This window comes from Megalopta genalis, chromosome 9 (assembly GCF_051020955.1).
Source record: "Megalopta genalis isolate 19385.01 chromosome 9, iyMegGena1_principal, whole genome shotgun sequence".
Classification (NCBI taxonomy): Eukaryota; Metazoa; Arthropoda; class Insecta; order Hymenoptera; family Halictidae; genus Megalopta; species Megalopta genalis.
Window position 1 is genome coordinate 9,776,218 of NC_135021.1, and position 10,951 is coordinate 9,787,168.

The window sequence follows — 10,951 nt, forward strand, 5'->3', positions numbered from 1 at the left end:
AACGTACGAAATGATACTCTTGAAATATAAAAGTTTCAAAGAAATTGCGAATGCGAATTTTTATCGTCATAAGCTTTATTATAAGAATCATTGTTGTAAAAAATTGAATCATAATTGTAAAAAAGATTTTTCATAGTAAAACTGAAATGATCATTTATTTAAGCTGTAGCACTGAATTAATTTGATCGACCTCAGATATCATTTCCACCGAATTACTACTTTTTCTGGAGATTTAACAGGTTCTAGTAATTTTTTTCTGGATCAATTACATTTAGCGTTTCAATTTATTGTAGTCATAAATTTTTCCAACATATATTTATTGTTAATGTTAGTAATATTATATTTACTTTTAATATTAATTGTTAATGTGAAAACTGTGCAGATAAATTTGTTATTTACTTTATTTCGTGTTAGAATAAACTAAAGAAATAGAAATCGCATCTTTTATGGGTTTTTTCACAATTGTAAAGTTTGCAACACTATGAAGTCAGCTTCATTTTTTTCACATTTTTTTTATTCTATAAATTCTTTTATTAACAAGTGCAATCTTTCGCTTGACGCATTAGAATATTATTATTCGTTACAGTAATCTCCACATTAAGCTATATTCTTCTTAGATAAATAAGAATTTAATTAAGTAAACCAAAACACAAAAAGTTATGATACAGTCTAAAGTTATTATTCTAGCATCTTTTGTTTGATCATTTCTTACAAAGACACCCACTAATTTGTACGCTTCCATGTCTGTCTTCACTTATAATTGGTATTAAAAAATTGATACCATAATGTATGTTTACCATTTCGGTAAGTAGTGCACATTAACACATCTTCAAAAAAATATTGACGGAAATAGGGATCATACGAACATCGTTGTCGTCATCTATGAATCTTCACTTTCATAAAGCTATTTCACGCGTTAGAAAATAACCGTAGCAATATTTATATTGAACATTTGTTCTACCTTTATTGATTATCAATCCATTTCACAAAATAATTCTCTCAACCATAACTTTCACGATTATTTTCACCTCTTAAATCTGAAAACAAGTGAATGCAAAATCCATATATTATCCATGAATTGTGTGATAATTCTTGTGATAATCCTTGTGACGATCTTTGCAGATGTTTGAGATTGTATTCAAAGCTTCATGTCCAGTAGAAAAATCATTCAGACAAATGCCAGTTACCCAACAATGTGTAACATTATTCCATCGTTAAGAACTCATTAAAATTATTTTAAAAAAGCGACATCAATATTGACAATTTTTATTTAATTCTGAAATAGAAGGATGTTTCACCCGCAAAGGGTTAAAAACGCCACCACAGTTTTAATTGCTTTCCGATGCTCCACTTAAATTATTCAAAAATGGTGACTTAACGAAGTATCCCCTAAAATGATCAGATCGAGTTACAAGAAAGCAGTACTGCAGAGATATTTGCAGTACATGGGGGGAATACTTGCGCATAAAAATTGACAGTTTCTTGAGAGTGAGGTTCGCCATGACTGTCCAAATTGCAAGAGTCGTCGAGGAAGACCTCAGCCGGGATCATCGAGGGAGAACCACGTCGGCAGTTAGCACAGTCATCTTGGGGAGCGGGAGGCGGTCGCCGTGGCGAGGGAAGCGCGGAAACGTAAGATCGCCGGGGCAGCAGAAGAGGGAGCGTAATTAGCTTTTCTAGATTTTTTCGACAGCGCACGGCGGTCGAGTCGAACAGGGAGCGTCCGTTCCAAGGGTGGACTGGTTTCACGAGGAGATGCTCGATTCTTTGGGTGCTCGCGTATAGTCAGCCTCGCGAGGCAAAGGCTTCTCTGTTACGCTGCTCCTCCGCGTTGTCGCTACTGCTGCCGATGCTGCTGCTTCTGCTGCTGCTTCTGCTGCTGCTTCTGCTGCTGCTGCTGCTGCTGCTGGCTCTTCAGCCTTCCGTGAGAGGGATCCCGTCGACAGTCAGCGCACAAAGCTTATTATGCCGGCTTGGCTCTCTTCAGCCCGAAGAGGATGGGCTCGTGCTCGCTGTGCCATGGTACAAGTTAAGTTGATGGCACTCGACGAACATCCTTCCTGTCTACATCCTTGATTCGGCTATGTAGCTTCTTCCCGTACTACCATCTTACTCGCCTCTCTGTACCCTCTCTCTTTCTGTCTCTATCTCTATCTTTATATCTATCTCTCTACCTCTCTATCTCTTTATCTCCCCATTTCTCCATCTCTCCGTCTCTCTACTCTCACTTTCTCCTCCTGCAGTTTTTCATGTTGTCGAATCTCTCACTCGCTCGCTTCTTCGGAATACTCTTCGCCCTACAACGCTCTCCTTTTGCAGCTCGTGCACGTTATCGTTCCGCATGTCTTTTGCCGTTTTGTGAACCTCCGTCCCGGAAACTTGAGTTTCAACGCTCACGTGGATCTTTGAGACCCTGCAGTTTCTGGAGCGACGCGAGTGGATTTGAATTCTTTAGAGATTCGATGTAATTTTCTGTTTGTCAGCGCGGCTACGCCGCGCGAGGATCACATGCCAAATGAGTTCTGCGGTGGAGTGATCCGTTCCTTGGATGATCCTGTTTAATTATACATGTTACTGTACAGTAACATGTATAATCTATCTATTGATCCATAATATAACGTATACACGTTATAAAATACCTAACTTATGGACCAATTTATATATACAGTAAGGAGTATAACTGAACCAATAACTACAAGTTTTGTATAAATCATTATTTATTGCTAAGAAGATAGGAGAATATTAAAAAATAAACATTATAGTCATTTTTATAACAGCCAAAAGTAACACAAGAAATTTTTTCAATAATTAATGTCTCCTCGTTCAGCAATGACAATAAAAATAGCTTGACTCGGTTTTACACCGGTCCATAAAAGGAATCTTTACGTGGAATATGTTCTAGCAGTGTGTTTATATATAGCAGTTTTGTATGTTTACAAAATGTTCTTGCACGTCTTAGCACTCAGTTTCTCGCAATCAGTCGAACGGAAAAGCACGCAAGTGAAGTAAAAATAAATATGAAATCAATTGCATCATATTGTTTAAAAAAAGTAATTTCTTTCTTTAATGACGGCGTGTCGACGCGTCAGACGGCGAGAAAGTGTAGTATTAGTCAATCGACAGTGTAGAAAATAAGAAAAAAATACTGTAAAAGTATATTATTAAATGTTGGAGGAAGACCAAAAAAATTATTACTGCAGGCTGAACGAAGAATTATATGGTTTGTCACATCTGGTGAAGCTTCAATCGCCACTATGGCTGCAAAATTATTAAAAGAAGATACGAATATATAAATAAGCAAGTGGACAGTACAGAGAACCCTCAAAGGAGCTGAGTTTTGAAGTTAAAAAAAAGAGAGAGAAGCCAATGTTATCGAAGAAGAATATTAAACTTCATTTGGAATTTGCCAAGAAATACCAAAACAGGACAACTATTGAATAGGAACGGGTTATTTGGTTAGACGAGACCAAAATTAACAGAATTTAAAAATGAAAGACTCAAACCACGACATGTAAAGCATAGAGGCGTATCCCTAATGTTTTGGGGATGCCTAACAGCATTTGATGTTGGATCACTGCACCGAATTAATGGCATCATGAATCAGTACATGTACAAGGATATTTTACAAGATCATCTTATAGAGGCTGTTGATAATATGCCTTTTGAAAAAGAAAATGTAATTTTCATGCATGACCGAGACTCTAAGCACACTGCTAAAAGTGTAAAAAATTGGCTCAATACTAAAAAATTCTCTGTTCTGGATTGGCCTCCGCGGAGCCCAGACCTCAACTCTATAGAGAATCTATGGGGTTTTCTAAAAAGACGACTTCGGGATTCATATGACTTCCAACCAACTTCAATCACAGATTTGTATAAGAGAATTCAAGAACAGTGGGAACAAATATCTCCGGATTATTGCAGAAAATTAGTAGAAAGTATGCCAAAACGAATTAGTACAGTTTTGTAAGCAAAAGGGTTGTGGATGAAGTATTAAAAATAAAGAGTATATAAAATATTGTCAAGTATTGGACGTGGTGCAAAACCGATTCAATTTACTGTTGTTGTCATTCCTAAACAACAAGACATTAATTATTGCAATAATTTCTTATGTTACCCCTAACTATGATGAAAATAATGTTTATTTTTCGTTATTCTTGTATATTCCTAGCAATAAATAATGATTTATACAAAACTTGTGGTTGTTGGTTCAGTTATGCTCCTTATCGTATATGGACTTATAATATGTATAATATAATAATACATCTATATTAATATATTAACAATGCATCTATCTATTGGTCCATAAGTTAGGTATCTTATAACGTGTACACGTGTAAAAAATACCTAACTTATGGACCAATAGATAGATCGATGATCGATCACTGTTCGAATCGCGGCATCTCCCTTAGGAGTAGGTAATGTATTTATGGATAGTAATGAGTAAACTGCAGATTTCTAAGCAAAATAAGAATTGTCAAACTAAAACGGCACGTCTAACCAAAACACATTTCACACTAACCTCGTCCATTGAAAAGTGTGTATCGATGTATTAGAAATATATAGAAACATTGTGTAAATGTTTTAGCTATCTAGAATCTTTTTTTATGATTCGAAGAGCGAGGCTCAGATCCATTCGTCTAGAAGAAGTACCTTAGAAAATATGCTGAAAATATTGATAAATAAAATTGTAAATAATCATGATATAATAAGATATAATTTTGTCAAAAATGTCCGCTGTTTGAATATTAATTGCTAAACGCGAAATTGTCACGGTATTTTTTAGAAAAGACTCCTCATAGGAATATCATGCGGCTCGAAGTGTTTCAGATCTTGCATTGATATCACTCAATTCGACTGTCCTGGACTAAAAAAAAATTGTCTATATTATATTACTAGCATAAAATTTTATAGAAAAATAACTACTGTATTCTATTACTACTAGTGACCTCAATATATCGAGACATTTTCGAACTGATTAAAACCCACGTTTGTTGAATGATGTTGCAATCCATACAAATGATAATTAGATGAAGTCACGTCAGATGAATACGTTATTAATGATCGCTCATCATACTGACGCTGTAATCGTGATTTTTTCAAGGTTGAATATAAATTGCATGCAGCGCTAAACATGCGCAGTTTATTTACACGATTATCTTGGAAACTTTAATATTAGGCAGCGTTTTGTTATCGTAACGCTTTAAATAGCGTAAAAATATTTGTTACATTATTTTCAACCTTTAACATTTTTTAAGGCATAAAACTATCTTTTATATTATTTCACTTTATTGCACGAGTAGACAATTTTTATTTTGCATAAACATCTGCAGTCTAATTATGACATACCTAAAGTTGAACTTCGATTTGCCTGGTCGTGGGATCGAAAAAGAATATAAATCACAATCATTTATCGAGCACGCTTATTTTCTTCAAATACAACTTATTAGAACAATTATATAAATTATTTTTCCTTGTGGTTTCTTGGCCTTAATATTTCTGTCACGATTAAACTTAAACTAAAGGATACAAGAATATAGAATATTTTATAATGAATCAAGTGATCGGTAAGAAACAGATGAATTATAATTCGGACTTATGGTTTCATAGTTTCACATTTCGACAGTATCGATAATTCCGTGTAATTACGCGTCGTGTGTCGAACCCACTAGTCGCTGTATAATTCCGCGCACTGCCGATGGAATTGTTTCACGTTTACGCGGACAATTCCAGCGACTTGATTCTCACTCCTCGAAATTGTGTTGGTCGACGAACGACAAGCAAAGTTATTCACGCGGCGAGCGTCGATCGACAAATGGCAAATCAACAAACTTTCACCATTATTTACAAGCATTATCGCGTCGAGCGTGCGTAAACAAGGATATTTGGACTGGCCTACGCGCGCGCTGAAAATCGCTCGCTGACAAATCACCGGCGATGGCAAAACGCAGAAAAAACCTCAACTAAATTTGCCCGTCTTTTAGCGGTTAAATACTTTTCCCATCGAGCGGTTCCGACGCTTTTGTTTACACAGCCGCGAACCGACCAAATGAATCGTTCCTGGATCAATGTTATTAGATGCACGAAACTCTATTTATTGGGTTCCACGTGTTATGGAAAATTGTGAAATTTAGTACACTTAATTTTTTAGATTATCGATTTATATTAATTAAATATCGATTAAATATCGATTTACCATATCTACGTTTTATATTATACTACCACTACGTTCTGTTACAAACACATATATTTGCCAGAATACCGTTTGCAAAGCCCAAACGTTTATAACATAATGTTTTCAAGAGCCTGATTTTACTGACTTACAACACTGAATTTATTGTACATTCTAGAAATATGCATAAAAATATAAATATTATAAATAATATAAAACAATAAATAATAATAATATAAATAAATAATAAATGAAATAAGAATATAAATAAAAATATACATATTTGCAATAACTTTTGCACATAAATAATTATGTTCAATGCGTTCCTATGAAGAAAAATTATTTCCGTTCTTCATTATCTAAAAATCAAATAAAGTTATAAAATTAACTGTCTTGAACAAAACAGTTTTACAGTAACGTTGCCAATGATTTTATACAATTTTAAATTATACTGTTTTTATACAATATTTGCATTCACTTCAATTACGGTCCTTGAAATTTTTAATTTACTATGCATTTGAAATGATAATACGGTAATTTTTTAAAATGTTGCATGACTTAAATTCAATGTGTATTTTAATTCCTGCAGATCACATCGACAGAATTGCATTGTTATACAACAATGAAGTACATTACGTACTTTGCTTCAATATACATGAGTGCACTACTAAAGCACACTTAAACTGCTACTGGCTGGTAAATTATGCACTCACAAACTCAGTATGAACATCCACGTTAAGCGAATCACGTGTGCTAGATATATACGAAACCTTGATGAATGAATGTAAGAAACGTGATTAGTTATGCATACTGTTGTATCTAAATATCTATTTAATATAAAATATTTTATAATGAATTAAGTGATTTTACTTGTGATTTTACTTGCTTCATATACATAAACATATACTGGAGATTGTGCCAGTGATATTAATAATAATATGTAACAAAACATTTTGGGTATTTCTGTACACATGTTGAGTTTAAACGAAAATACGGAAATATATTTTATATTTTTATTGAAATATTTTTTTATAACAAAAAAGTATAAATATTTAGCTAAATTATCACTCGCACTCGTTAAACTGGTGGCTATAATAAATAGCTTAGAATTTTTCAAATTTTTCGGAAGCCTTTCAGTGCCTAGGCAATGGAAGACTCGAAAAGTAGTAACTTGCAACAGATACACATAAAGCATCCAATAAATTCTGCACAATGCACTCAAAAAGTATTTGGACTGAGTTTTTTCTCACGTACTAGTTCAGAGCTATTGATTTTGTTAATTGGGCTAATTATTGTAATGTTCTTATTATTTCCTGTATCAATTCTATCAAAACATGGAGAGAAGTATATTTTCGTACTTATTTTGTGTGGTTTTTACAATTATCAAAATTAAGATATGTAATAAAGTTGTCACCGCAACATTCCAAAGAATTTGATCACTGAATTTGGAATCCACTAGTCATTGTCTATCCTTCACGATCAAAGACAAATTCTGGATTAATGTAGAGCAATATGGCAGAGTTTTCAAAAAAAAGTTTTGAATGAGATCTATTTTTATAAATTTTTATTTTTTCTAAAGATATTTTCAAGACTGAAAGAACCAGTGGAAGGAAAGAGTTAGTTGTATGTCGGTCACTGAATAGTTAAGCTTCATTCGTGCATAAGTTTCAATTTTATTTCGCTAAACTCTGTGAATGTATTATGATGTATTATGTTACTCAGACTACTGGAGAAAACTTGTCTTCAACTATGCTAATACAAAAGATAATCAGACAAAACAAAACACATCGATATATTCTCTGTCAAAATAACATGTGTCACATAAATCTTTCTCGATATTTTGTTTCGAGGAACTGTGAATCTACTTAAAACCGTAAAAAGTACAAAAACCTCATGAATTTGATAACTTATCTCCAGACGAATTAATATATCAAATATTATATCCAAAATACCACCATCAAAGATTTCGGTAATCTAATTTAATCAGCAAGTTTGGCGGAAATTGAAACATGGAAATTATTCTTTTATTTTAGAAAAGACAAAAACGTAACAGATTGTAAGAAGATCTGCATGGTTTACGGGGAGAATGTAATAAAAAAAATGCGTGCGCCAAAAGTAATCTATAACAGTCCTCGTTACACAATATCAGCACTTGCACAAGAGCTTCGGATGTCACAAACGTCAGTAGAAAATCATTTGCATCAACTCGCTTATGTTAGCCGAGTTGAGAAGCAAATCTCTTCGACCAAATCTCCATTTCTGATTTTCTGAAGAAACATGAGAAAAGAGATTTATTTTTAAAACGAATCGTGCGATGAAAAGTGGATCACCTACAATAAATAAGAGCAACAAATCACTATAAACCATGTCGAAAGTATATATATACCCGCGTAAGGTTATGCTTTTCGTCATATGTATCAACGGCAAATACATAACTGAATAACGACATTTCTTTACATAAAAAAGTGCTTTGTATATTACTCCCGTAAGTCTTGACTTTATTTTTAGGAAGTCTGCGAGTGCACTATACGTATCAATCTCGAAGAGCATGGAAACCAATAACACGTCCCCAGGTATTATATTGAGCTGGCAAGAAAATAATTTCGGTTTGCATCAATAGCTAGCATTATGTTTGCATCGTCATTGGTTTGTTAAGGTTATAATTCTTTTAGATTACTATAGAAACAAATTCCGTGTAGTTTTGTTTACAACTGATAGTTTGCTGTCAATTTTAACACGGAGTGCAAAAATGAACATTTTCGACACATCTTCATCATTTTCATAAAGGCAAGATAAAGGCCGATATCTCACGAAAAGATATGCGAAGTTTATGGCGTCGATTGCTTAACAGAACGCATGTGTCAGAATTGATTAAAAAAATTTCGTTCTGAAGATCATCTGGTCACTTAAAGGTGACCAACGTTCTGGTCGACCTTTTGAAATTGATGATGACAAAATCAAAGCTATAATTGAATCGAATCGTCATATAACTGTACGAGAGATTGCAAGAAAGTTAAATGTATCACACACAACAACTGAATATCACATAAGATGTCTTGGACTTGTTAAGAAGCTCCATGTTTGGATTTCAAATTGAAAGAAATTTACTTAATGCAATTGACCCTTTTCTGAAACGAATTATCATTGGTGATGAAGAATGGATCGTTTACAATAACATTAATCGAAAAAGTTCATAATTCAAGCACGATGAATCAGCACAAATCATATCGAAAGCTGAATTGCATCAGAAAAAGATCATGCTGTCAATTTGGTGGGATTATAAAGGTGTTGTATATTTTGAGCTGCTTCCAAGCAACCAAACGACTAACTCAAATGTTTACTGCCAACAATTTATGAAATTGGAGGAATCAATCAAAATGAAAAGGCCAGAATTGGCAAATCGCAAAGGAATCGTGTTCCACCACGACAATGCGAGGCCTCGCACATCTTTAGCAACACGTACAAAATTATTGGAGCTTGGTTGGGAAGTGATGTCGCATCCTCCATACAGCCCCGACCTTGCACCAGTGGATTATCATTTATTTCAAAGTTTACAAAACTTTTTAAATGGTAAAAATTTCAATAATAACGATAGCCTCAAATCGCACTTGATTAAGTTTTTTACTGATAAGGATCAGAAGTTTTATGAGCGCGGGATTATGAAGTTACCAGAAAGATGGCGAAAGGTCATCGAACGGAATGGAAAATATTTGACTGATTAAAGTTCATTTCCTGTATAGAAAAAATTGAGTTTTGTTTCACATTGAAATGCCAAAATTACTTTCCTGCCAACCCAATAGGAAGAATGTTCAGATGCAAGATGAACCTCCAATGACAAATTATGAAGAATACGGAATCCGATAACACATCTCCAGAGAACATGGTAACGAAGAATGTTCAAAAATAGGAAGGAACCGCAATCACAATCGCGTCGACGTATCAGCTAAGACCTAAAGAACAATAAATCGTAGCTCCTTGAAACCAGAGGAAACACCGAAGGAGGCGAAGCACGCCTCGAGATGATTTCGTCGCCGTTGGTGTGGTGGCTCGTCGTAGATCGCGAGCAACGAGCCGAACCAGCTTCCTGGTGGCGCAACGTCGCGTATAATTCGCCGCGCGGACAGACGCAGACGACGCGATACGGCTGTCGAATGTCGTGGCACCAGCAGGGTATGGCGCAGGATAGCCGAAAGTAAACCGGAGAAACCGGGGAACAATTCGGGCGCGGATAGTACGCCGGGGAGCTCTGCGGCTCGACTGATCGCCTTCTACCTCGAAAAGCCTTATATAGGCTTCCCCGAATTTTGTGGTCCACTTAACTAGAAAACCTGGTGCTTATCCGACTCCGGAGCCGCTGCAAAATTACACGCTTCGGCTTATCAAGCCGTGAAACTGGTATTAAGCGTCAGACGAACGAACGCGCGGGCGCTCCTGCACGCGCGCGAGGAGCCTTCGCCGGTGAGCTGAACCCGGAATGCACCAGTAAGCTCGTTTCCTAGGGTTCCTGTATAACTATATACACGGATATCGTTCACCTGACCGACCACCCTGACTTTTCGATCGGAACGTCCGTGCCGAATCGACCCCCGTCCGACAACTGCCCCCGAACTATCTCCCGGAATCCCCCCACCCAGACCCCCTTGTCGTGCTACAACTCCGAACAACATGGACGAACGACTTTTTCAACCCCGCATAACTTTCTCTTTTTGTTGTACTTGTTGTTCGGCTCTCGGCTGCTGTTCGGAAAACGGGGACAGTGGCTCCGTTGACAATGTTAGGTGT

General features: G+C 35.6%; 1 long non-coding RNA gene across 1 annotated transcript; it reads right to left on the bottom strand.

Annotated features, from left to right (window-relative positions):
- Positions 1-487: 487 nt before the first annotated feature.
- LOC117225083 (uncharacterized) lies at positions 488-10,402 on the bottom strand. Its single transcript, XR_004491410.2, has 2 exons — positions 5,347-10,402; positions 488-2,554 (listed from the first exon to the last, which is right to left on the bottom strand). It is a non-coding gene; the product is annotated as an uncharacterized LOC117225083 (long non-coding RNA).
- Between the last annotated feature and the right edge of the window lie 549 nt (positions 10,403-10,951).